Source organism: Theobroma umbraticum, unplaced genomic scaffold (genome assembly GCF_002168275.2).
Source record: "Theobroma umbraticum cultivar Fairchild unplaced genomic scaffold, ASM216827v3 scaffold_89.0, whole genome shotgun sequence".
NCBI lineage: Eukaryota > Viridiplantae > Streptophyta > Magnoliopsida > Malvales > Malvaceae > Theobroma > Theobroma umbraticum.
Genome location: NW_018397271.1, coordinates 2,170,997 through 2,182,680, shown reverse-complemented (window position 1 = coordinate 2,182,680; position 11,684 = coordinate 2,170,997). Strand labels below are relative to the sequence as shown.

General features: G+C 33.0%; 1 non-coding gene across 1 annotated transcript; it reads right to left on the bottom strand.

The window, feature by feature from the left end:
• Positions 1 to 1,139: 1,139 nt before the first annotated feature.
• On the bottom strand, positions 1,140 to 1,246 carry LOC149526503 (small nucleolar RNA R71). The gene has a single exon (XR_016351935.1). It is a non-coding gene; the product is annotated as a small nucleolar RNA R71 (small nucleolar RNA).
• Positions 1,247 to 11,684: the final 10,438 nt, after the last annotated feature.

Sequence of the window (11,684 nt, the reverse complement as noted above, 5' to 3'; positions counted from 1 at the left end):
TTTACCATATATAGTCAATTGTTAGAACCTATACCTTAGGAACATGGCTTAGTTATACTACTATAGACATATAGAGATTTAATTAAGTTAGGCCATTGAATGATATCTCAACAGAGAATTGTACATAATTGAGGATTCTAGACTAGCATCAATTTCCATTGAAGTGAGTAATTACCCAATCATGTATCCAAATGAAATACTAATTAAACCCATAGTCTTGGCTTTACACCACTACTATTACAACAATTTTGGTTTGCAATTGCTATTTTAGATTAGTCACTTAGTTTTATTTTTAATCATTTCTAGAATTTTGGGTATGTGGATAAAATTAATTGGTTTTAGTTTTAGTATCTAGCAAAGATTTGGAATCAACTCCCTAAGGGATCTACAACTTTTCTTATCATTGTATTACTTGTTGATGACCATGTCCACTTGCATGATTTTCTTGTTAAATTGTGCAAATTTCTAACTCAAATATATTGCTAATTTAGCACACAACGTGTTTTTGATGTCACTATCAGGGAGTTGTTATATTCTTTTGCTAATATCAATACCAATTGAAGCTAGTCTTAATTCAAGTTTTGTTTCTTTTTATTTTAAGTGCTTTTTGGCTAGTATATGAGAATAGTCAAGAGCTTGGAAATTTCTCTTATGATCTAGAAATCAAGAAAACATTTCATAGAATTTTGAGGCAAAATTCACAAGACTCCAATCATTTGAAAACCATGGCTGAAATCAAAAGGAACAGTAAATTCAAGAGTAAATAGTTGATAATTGATATTTGAGAGATTATGCAATTCCATTGGTAAAAGGTCTTCATTCTAGTATTCTGCAGCTGGTAATTCATGCCAACAATTTTGAGATTAAGTTAGCCATCATTCAAATGATTTAAACATCTGTTCAATTTGGAGGTTTCGTAAATGATGACTCGAATGCTCACATTTTAAACTTCTTAGAGATTTGTGGCACCTTCAAACACAATGGAGTTATTGATGATGCCATTCGATTGAGGTTGTTTCCTTTCTCATTGAAGGATAAGGCAAAGGTTTGGTTGAACTCTCTCCTTAACGACTCAATGACTACTTAGGATGACCATGCATAAAAGTTTCTAGCCAGGTTCTCCCCTTACCAAAGTAGTTAAGATAAGGAATGATAGTACTTCTTTCACATAGTTGGACTCTGAGTCTTTATATGAAGCATGAGAAAGGTATAAGGACTTGTTTTAGAGATGCCCACACCACAGTTTACCTAATTGGCTTCAAGTGTAGACATTTCATAATTGGTTTTTGAATCCAATTCAGAATACCATTGATGTCACGACTGGTGGTGCTTTCAAGGCTAAGTCAACTAATGATGCTTATGATTTATTAGAAGAAATGGCATCCAACAGCTATCAATGGCATCCTGAAAGGGCATTGCTAAAGAGGCTAGCTGGTGTTCATGAGCTAAACGCCATTAATGCTTTAATTGCTTATGTAGCTGCTCTCACTTAAAAATTTGATTCTTCTAGAGTTCATTCAGTACAAAGTCCCTTTATTACTTATGATTATTGTAGTGAAGGACATTTGAGCGATTAGTGTTATATCAATACGAAGTCTATGCAATTTGTAAGGAATAGGCATTAAACCTACAATATTCAAACACTTATAATCCATGGTGGACAAATCACCCTAACATCTCTTACAACTACAATCAGGTCCTTTGTTACCTTTGAGATTGAATTTTGCTCTGAGTTTTCCACAATAACCTAGACTCTTAGTGCAAGAAAAGAAGTTGTTTATGGAGGAGTTTCTCATGTAGTATATGGCTAAGACAAATGCCATTATTCATAGTCAAGCAGCTTTTTTGAAAAATTTTGAGATGAAAATAAGGCAATTAACCAATGCTATCAACATTAGGCTTTAAAGGACCCTATCAAGTAATACTAAAGGTAATCCAAGAAAGGAAGGCAAGCAACCTTGTATGGTAGTAACCTTTTAGAGGGGAAAAGAGGTTAGTAGTAATAGTAAGCAAGAAAAGTCACAAGAGAAGCTAGTTAATAATGAATTAGAAACTAAAAAGTTATACAAGCAAGTGAAGGTGAATGATGCACAGGCAACACACCTTCTTCCTCTATTTCTTTAGCACTTCTAGAAGCAAAAGTTGGATGTTTAATTTCAAAACTTGCTACAGGTGTTTAAGAAGCTTCACATCAACATCCCTTTTATTAAAGCTTTGCAGCAGATGCCCCTTATATGTTAAGGTTTTAAAAGATATACTGAAAAAGAAGAGAAGATTAGGTGAGCATGAGATAGTTGCACTCACTGAGGAGTGTAGCACTATTATCTAGAGCAAGTTGGCACTAAAGCCTAAAGGTCTAGTGAGTTTTTCTATTCCTTCCATTATTGGTAGTTTTAAAATTTCTAAAGCCTGTGATTTGGGTGCTAGTATTTCAATAATAACTTTGTCTATGACTAAAAGACTTGGATTTAATGAGATACAACCTACTATCATTTCTATGTAATTAGTAGACAGAACAATTTGACACCCTATTACGATTATAAAGGATGTGTTAGTTAAAGTTGGGCATCTTTGTATTCTAGTGGGCTTGGGACATCTTCTTTTTGTGACTACAGGTACAATCATTGACGTGAAAGAAGGCAAGATAACTTTAATGATGGAAAGAAGGTAGTTAAGTATAATATTTTCAATGCAATTAAGCATCATGCCTTTTTATTTAGTTGCTATAGAGTGGATTTATTTGATTAGGGCAAGAGTAAGCCTATTTCTCTATCTTCAAGTGGGCAAAACACAACATTTGAGTTAAAGCCACCACTACCTCATATCAAGATCAATCAATTGCATGAAGAGCATTGTCCACCACCTTTTAGTTGTCTTAATTTTGAGGTTGGATAGTAAGTGTTACTTCTTAATTCTTACTTCAAAATTTTCCTAATGAAATGCAAGGCAAAATGGTTGGGTCTTTGTAAACTGATCAAGGTTTGCCCGTGTAGGATAACAGAGATAGAAGGTGAAGCCACTAGAGCAGTTATGATTGATGGACTAAACCTCAAACTTTATTCTATAACACCCTTAATTTTTGATGTAAACTAAAGATGATTTATAAATATGTGAAGTCTTGAGAACTTTGATGATATGCTATATACGCCAAGTGTTTGAGAGTGTATGCATTGACACTTAAGCAAAACTTTGAGGAAATATGTGATAAATCCCATAATTTGAGGTGTTGATCAAGGTTTGATGTTATGTTTATGAATTTATGTGTAAAGGATTGAGTTAAATAAATGATTTGAGGTGTAATATCAATTAGGAATAATATTAGAATGTTAAACTTGGATTTTTGGAGTTTTTAGGAAGCTTAGAGCTACCTACATTGGTGAAAGTATTGATACATACCTAAATGTATCGATACATTCATGGCAAGATGAACAACAAAGACCCTAGGAAGAATATTTTTGACACATTTGAGAATTTATCGATAGATTTCGACAAAGATGAACATGAATTGATACATTGTCCAAATGTATCAATTCATTTGAAGTAGAGAGCACCCAAAGGGAAAAGTATCGATACATTTCCCAAGTGTATCGATACATGTTTAGGCAGGAGCATTCTGCTTGAAATGTATTGACACATTGCCCCAATGTATTGATACATTCATTTAAAACTAGGGCAAATGTATCAATACATTGCCAAATGTATCGAAACATTAGAGAGGAAAGGCCAAAAATAAAAAGGGGCGTTGGGTTCTTCTCGCCTATCTCTATCTCTCAACTCTTTCATCCCCTTTATCTCTCTAGAAACCTAAATCGTAAGGTCTCAAATCACTTTTGAAGTGATTTAAGGCCATTTGGAGCTTAGGAAACCATTCTGGGGGTAAGATTTAATGTTTTTGCCAATTATTTTTTGATTTAATCGGTTAATAACTTCAAAATCTGATTTTCTCCAAATTTGGCAATTTTCCTTTTTAGCATGGATTGGGGAATTTGGAGCCAAGAATCATGGAATCTAACTTCTAAGATATGGGTTTAGCTCGTTAATGAAACATTTGAGCTTAATTAGTTGGATTGTTAAGATTTGGTTAATTGTGCAAAAGCTAGCATTTTTCGAAAGTTGTGATTTAATTAACATTTTGATGTTTTGACATGTTTGAAGGGGAAAATGGAGTTAAATCAACTTGTTGGTAATCTAGATGATGATTGGAGCTGAAGATCGAAGCTTGGCTGGTATTACCTTCAATTTGTCAGTATGAGTGGGTTTAAATAAAATGCATGTCATGTATGACGCATGATAGATGCATTGCCATGGTATTAGAATGAAATATGTATGCCTAGACGAATGAACCTAGGCTAAACAAGAATATATCTATATATGTATATATGTGAATTGTGTGTGATTGTGTGCTATGATGTCAGCCACATAGGTGGCCTATGCTGTTTGTGCCTAGACTAGGATGTCTAGAGGCTATGATGAACCCCTAGGAGTAAATTACCCTAGGTGCATTGTATGTTGAGATGATTTGATTGAATGATGCCTTGGAGACTTAGAGGCTTTTAGAACCTAATCAAGCTTAAAGACAATTAAAGCTTGACAAGTGTGAATTGAGGTTTGATGAGGAAAATGTGAGGAAAAAAGGCATGATGGCCTTATTTGAGGATTTGTGTTTTCATCTGAGGGATGAATTTTGGATGTTGATTTGATTTGGGGCTGAATGGATTTCTATCCCTCGTGACTTTATGTATGGTTGCAAGGATGGTAGTAAGTAGGGATGGTGGCATTAATCCCACCTGTGCTTCTCACTTGTAGTGCTTTAATGCCATCTATTGAGATTATTTTGGGTGATGTCGAGATCAAGAGATTACTCTAGTCGATGATCTATTCTATGCTAGCTGTTTTGGAACTATGCGTGATCTGTTCTCTACCCATTCCTTCAACACGAGTGTGATCTGTTTCTCCACCAGGTAGCCACTGAGCATGATCTGACTATGTCTAAGGGAGGACCACATGTCGAAATAGCTATGGAGAGGCTTAGATAAATGTGATGTGATACTCCAGCAACTACAGTGTGCCATGGAGAATGATTTGAATAACTTTGATCAACTTCAAAGGTTAGTCTAATGATAGGTGTGATGATCTTTGGAGACATTAAGGATGATGATATGCCCTCATATTGGAGATTTAAGGATAATGATATGCCTTGTATTTTAAGATGTTTGCTAGAACTTCTAGATGCACAAAAGATGCATATATTTTATATATGTGTTTTATATAAATATATAAAATTTTGTTTATCTACACCACTCATTGAGCATTATAGTACTCACCTATTTGTATACCATGTGTAGATAAATAGGTCATAGAGCTGTGTGGTAAAGGTCATCCCATGATAGACTGATTCTAGCATCTGGTAGGTCTTCATTTTGATGTTTTCACTCTGTTGAGTCATGAGCTTCCGTATATGGTTGGCTTCAATGTATGTACGCATGATGTGCCATATGAACTTGTGTAAGGGTTGTTATGTATGAAGCCGTCTTGGATAGCCAATTTATAGCCCTATAAATATTTTTATGAATTATATGTCAGGGATAATGTAATATAGTTAGATTTATTATGAATATTTGATTATGGAATCCCTTAGCTTTGACTTATATGGATGTGAGCTCTAAGGATTGCTCAAGTCTAAAGGGCTTGGCTATTAGGCTTGTGCGCTACCTATAGCTCTCAGGTTTAAGTCGTGACATATTATACCGATGAAGAAGTGCATAAAAAGTTGTCATAGTCAAGCTAGTGACTATAAAGAAGTGCTTTTTAGGAGGCAACCCAAGCATCCAAACATTTAATGTTTCCTTTATGTCTTTTAAAATTTTGAATTTCAATTATTAGATGTTAATTTTTCAAATTTTAATGATTGATTTATGTTTTATTTTCCTCTTGTAGATCCTATATCATTTTACATCCATTTAGTGTAAGGAAAAAAACAAAAAGGTACGAGATAAAGAAATGAGGAAGGGGAAAACAACAAGCTTAGTGTCGTAGCACTAGCTCATCAATGCCACGATGTTGAAACAGCCATGAGTTCTCAAAGCCAACCCTAAAGAGTAGCGTTGGTCCTCTACCACTGTGGTGCTCAAACAGTGCTTTTAAGAAAAAAAAGACAGCGTCTTTGGTGTTGTGGCACCATGGGTGTTGTGTTATTTTCTCTAGTAAGCCCGATATCACTACACCAAAGCGCCAACGTCGCGATGCTATGTCTATGACCTTCCATCTATTTAAACTCTCTCTTTCTTTTCATTTCCTATTCAAACCCTAGACAAAATTTCTTCTATTTTCTCTCCACCAAATTAATAAATTTCCCAAACCCATTAACAAAACCTTCTAAAAACTCAAGTTTCTTCCACAAAAACATAAGATTCAAGGATTTTCACCAATTTTCTTCCATCAAAGTCTAGATTTTTTCTCAAGTGCCAAGTTTTCAAGAGTTTTTGTGTTTTAGAATATTGCTTATGTTGGAAGAGTTTGGTTGGTACTTGATGATACGTTTTCAATATTAATGATATTGTGCTGTTTTGTGATTGAAGTGTAGGTGATTTATGTGGTAAATTTTTAGAATTAGATTATTGGTAATAATGAATAATGAATTTTATTGAGAAATTTTTGGATTGGGTGATTTTTGGTGATATTTATATTGTTGAAGTAATTGTTAAAGAGAATCAAATTATTTGAGAAAATTATTGATAACTTTTGGTGATTTATGGTGTAAATTGCAAATTGAGGTATTAAGTTGAATTTTGAGAGTAGAAGCATGGTAGAACCAAAAAGGGCTAAGACTAGTAGTGGTGCTTATGATAGGACTAAGTTTGTTTCAACTAAGGTGTATTCATGCCATACTCATTCATTATTACCGAAACCACAAATACCTGTTGGAATGGCATGAAACTCAGAGATAACAATTATAATACGAAACGAAAAATCAAAATTTAAATGTACCATGCCATGCCACCACCCATGAATCTCCTTGGTGGTTTTGATACCAACAAAAACTAGAAGGGAAGTAATAAGAAAAATAACATTACCCTTACGAAGTGATGTGGCTATCACCATGGTGCTTTTTCCTTGTATAACCCATGAGCACCACAAGGGGAGCAAAGAACCTGAGCTGTTCAAATGCTTGGCCTCCAACAATTGCACGCATGGTTGCACTTGAACCTTCACAAGGAGGGAGCTTTCTTAGCTATGCCTTTGTGCTAGCAAGGTGTACAACTACTTGTCCTTTCCACACAATCATAGTCCTCTTAGCTATGCCTTTGTGCTAGCTTCCTGTTTTGGCATCCTTGGTTAGTGTCAGTTAAAATTCTACAACACAAGTATACATATCGAATAGATAGTATATAAGTAAGCAGAGTATCAATCCCACAAAGAATTGATCTAAAATTTTACTAAGTACTAAACTTAGAACAATTTAATCTTATCTAAACAATCAATATCAAATAGCTAAACTAATTAACTAAAAATAATTACCAAAATTTAAACTAAAAAGAAAAATCAAAATGATAATAGCTTGAGTAAATATCAAATCAAACATGCCTAGGATTACAATATTCTTCATACTTCATCTAAATCTTATCTCTCTTTTTTTATCACAATTCCTCACCCCCAAACTTATTTCTTTTTTATTGAAGGTAGTAGGGTGAATTCTAACAATTTTTGAATTTTTTTTAGCAACTCCATCTTTTTACCTTTTTCGACATTTAAATCAATCTATATTTGCTAAAACAATATACATGCTTAGGAGTAAGGGTTTAAGGTTAAGCTTATTATCATGTTGTGAAACAAAGAAAAGGCAAATTAGGCTCAAAGAGTTATACTAGGGATAACAGCTTAACAAGGTTAGTTTGAAAGGATTAAATGGTCTAAAGATGGCATAAATCATGTCCTATCCTAAGTGTTCTCTAGAATTTCACCTCAAGAGAGAATCAAACAAATTTTAGAATCCTTGACTTCATTATACATTTTATCAACATAAACTTCTTTTAAATTACATGATAATTATAGGTAAAAGATTTAGTGTACAAATTATCGTAAATCACATTCTACAATGAAACTAACAAAAGAATATCACAATCACTCAATTCATGTCTATATCAAACCAAGAATCAAAATAACCAAATAATCAAAATATCATCCTAGGATTGGTAATATCTTGGCATAGATAATTTTCATCTCAAGCATTCCTAAAAACAAAAAAAAAATTATGAAAATAAGCCAACCTAAAAACATCACAAAAGCTATAATAATAAAATCTCCCCCCAAACTTAAATTGAACATTGCCCTCAATGTGAAAAGCTTAAAAAATATAATAATAAGGAAATTAAACTCCCTTATCAATGGTAGTAGTGACTTGAAATCTCTAATTTTCTTTCTTCTCATCTTCATGCTTTCCAAACCTACATACACAACAAAAAAGCTAGAGAGAGCTTATAACTACTTATTTACATTGAAAAACAAAAAGTAACTAAAATAACAACTAAATCCAAAAGAGTATAACTTGGGTTGCCACCCAAGAAGCACTTTTTTTTAGTCACTAGCTTGACTTTTGTTGAAGTCTTCATTCACCATTTAAGGAGGTTGGAGTTTGCATGGAAAAAGCTTGAGGTGTGAAAACAGTCTCATCCTAAGATGAGGTTGTAATGGCTTTAACACAAGATTTGGTGCTTGCTAAACCCAATATGGTGGAATAGGCTTATTTTTACCCAACTTCCCAAATTGACTTATTCTTAGATAATACACTTTTGTTTAGCCTTCAAAACATATGCAACATTTGTAAGTTCTTCATTTTGGTCCTTGGTTGCTTCATTTTGAACCAAACAAGCTTCAAGGAGTTTCTTTGGATTTTCCATATCAACAACCACCTTAGGTAACTTATCAAATGTATCTAGAAAAGAAATGGGAGGCATATATGGCTTGACTTGTGGTAGTGTAGATACTTTCTCCTCTTGCTTAATTTTTTCATCTTGAACTTGATTGTTGGAAGTATTACCTTGATCTACTTTATCTCCATAATCTACCACATTTTTGCCATTTACCTCATTAAGATGCTTACTATATTCTTCTTTTATAGCGCTAGGCTCAGTGTCATTTGGTAAAATTTCTTGAGGCATATTGTTGATGCAATTAACAAGTTGGCCTAATTGAGTCTCAAGATTTTGGATTGATACTGCTTGACTTTGAATGATGGCATCATTCTTTGTCATGAATTACATCAACATATCCTCTAATGTTAGCTTCCTCTCAAGTATAAGGAATCTAACTTGTGACTAGCAATCATATAGAAAAACAAGCTTTGATGAATATGTAAGACCTTGATCATTACTCCATGAAAAATTTGAGTGATTCTACCATGAGTTGTAACTATTAGAGTACGAATTGTTTTGTTGCCCATTGAAGCTTCCATCAAATTGCATTGATTTATAATAGGTTGGACAACAATCACATGAATGCCTATCTCCACAAAGCTCGCATGCCAGAAAAGGACTTTAACAAACATTAACACCCCAATTGTCACTTCTTAGAGACAAAGCATCTATTTAGGCGGCCAAAGCATTGATAGTCAATTAAGAATCACTAGCAACCCTCTTAGGCACAAATTGTTCAGATGGCCACTGATAGTTATAATAATTCATCAACTAAACTAAAAGTACTTGAAAATAAAATAAAAATATTGAATTTAGACCGAATTTGTTTGGTATTAGTATTAGTAAAAATTTTAAAAACAATCCCCTGGCAACGACGCAAAAAACTTGTTAGTTAAAATTTTACTATGCAAGTATATATATCGAATAGATAGTATATAAACAAGTAGAGTAGCAATCCTATAGAGAACTGATCTAAAATTTTACTAAGTACTAAAATTAGAACAATTTAATCTTATCTAAACAATCAATATCAAATAACTAAATTAATTAACTAAAAATAATTAACCAAAATTTAAACTAAAAAGAAAAATCAACATAATAATAACTTGAGTAAATATCAAATCAAACAAGCCTAGGATTATAATATCCCTCACACTTCATCTAAATGTTGGCTTTCTTCCTTAATGTATTTCAGTATGTTGAATTGCTAACCTAGAGTCCTAAATTATTTATAAGGATCTCTTGACTCATCATATAAAAATACTATTTTAACCAAAACACTATATCCCTATGTGAATTAAAATTAAAACAGATTCATTAAGTTCAAGCTCTAATCTGACTACATATGACCTATAGGTATATCCCTATCCTATACACAAATCAATTAATATGATCATATGCCATCCCAATTTTAGTCTACACTAAACTCCCTTTCCCAAGTTTGTGTAGGTTTCTAAATGAATTTAATTGGAGATCAAGCAATTAAAAGCATTAAGAACAATTTGGAATAAACAATTTTAATCCCATTAAAGATAAACAAGAAAGAGATTAAAAATATAGATTACATATGAGTTCAATTGCAATCTTAGAAAAATAGTTTAGTTCACAATATCTAATTAAAACTTCAGCCAAAGAAAATTAGCCATTAATCGAAGTCAAAGAAAATAAGAAAAATACAAAAGTAGAGAGAAAAAACTAATAATTGAAGCTTTATGGTCTTGACTCTCCCTCCAATTTTCTTGCTTTCTTGCTTTGTTTTTTTGCTCTTTCTCTCTAGAGAAATTGCTTGCTGCTTCCTTCCAAAAACCTCCAAAAAAGGCCCCTTAATTATCCTTCAAAAGCCCTAGCTTCCAAAATCCTGTAAGGTTACTATTTTTGGAAAATATGTTGAGTGTCACGGTTCTCATTTTCTAGAGCCGCGGTTCTCAAAGGTTCTACTTAATTTTGTTCTTCTAGTGCAGTATTTTTATTTTGAAAAAGATTTTGACCACCTTTCAATCAGAACTAGGTAAAATGGTAAACACAAAAGTTGTAGCTCTACCTCTTAAATTTCTAATGATCAAAAATCATGTCATTTGGACTTCTGTAGTGAGAGATATGCTTGAAAAACCGAAACATATGCAAACAAAGCACCAGTCCATTATGCGCTTTTCATCACCAATTGAAATTATTTTTGATCCTACTCCAACAAAAACATAAAACTAAATATAAATAACATAAAACTAACATTATTAACTTAAAATAAATATTTAAATATGAATTAAACTAAACTAAGAAAACAAATAAAAACACCTAAATTTGATCCTAAATCTAGTCTAACTTAGACTAATTAGGTATTTAATCTCCCATTAAATATATGTATTTGACTCACACATCAGTTAAGCACCCATAGGATGAAATCAAAGCATAGCACTCCATACATAAGACAATTTGGTGTCTCAAGTATAGGGAGTATTTACACAATTGACACATGAGAAGTATTACATAGACACTTGAGTGTAATATCGAATGCACTTCTCATGGCGAGTCATGATCAGTGAACATGCTTTTCTAGGCAAACACCTACCTTCTAGTACCAAGTATCTCTATACTTCAACCTATTAGATTGGTTGCTTACTTCCCTAATAAGAAACATAACATGTACTAGGCTTTAGGTATCATTGATGTCCAGTCTCAATGATACATCGACCAAGAACTTTTAGAGATTATGCTTTGATGCATAGGGATCTCATAACTGCAACCCATTACAGCTTCCTTGCAATGCATATTAAT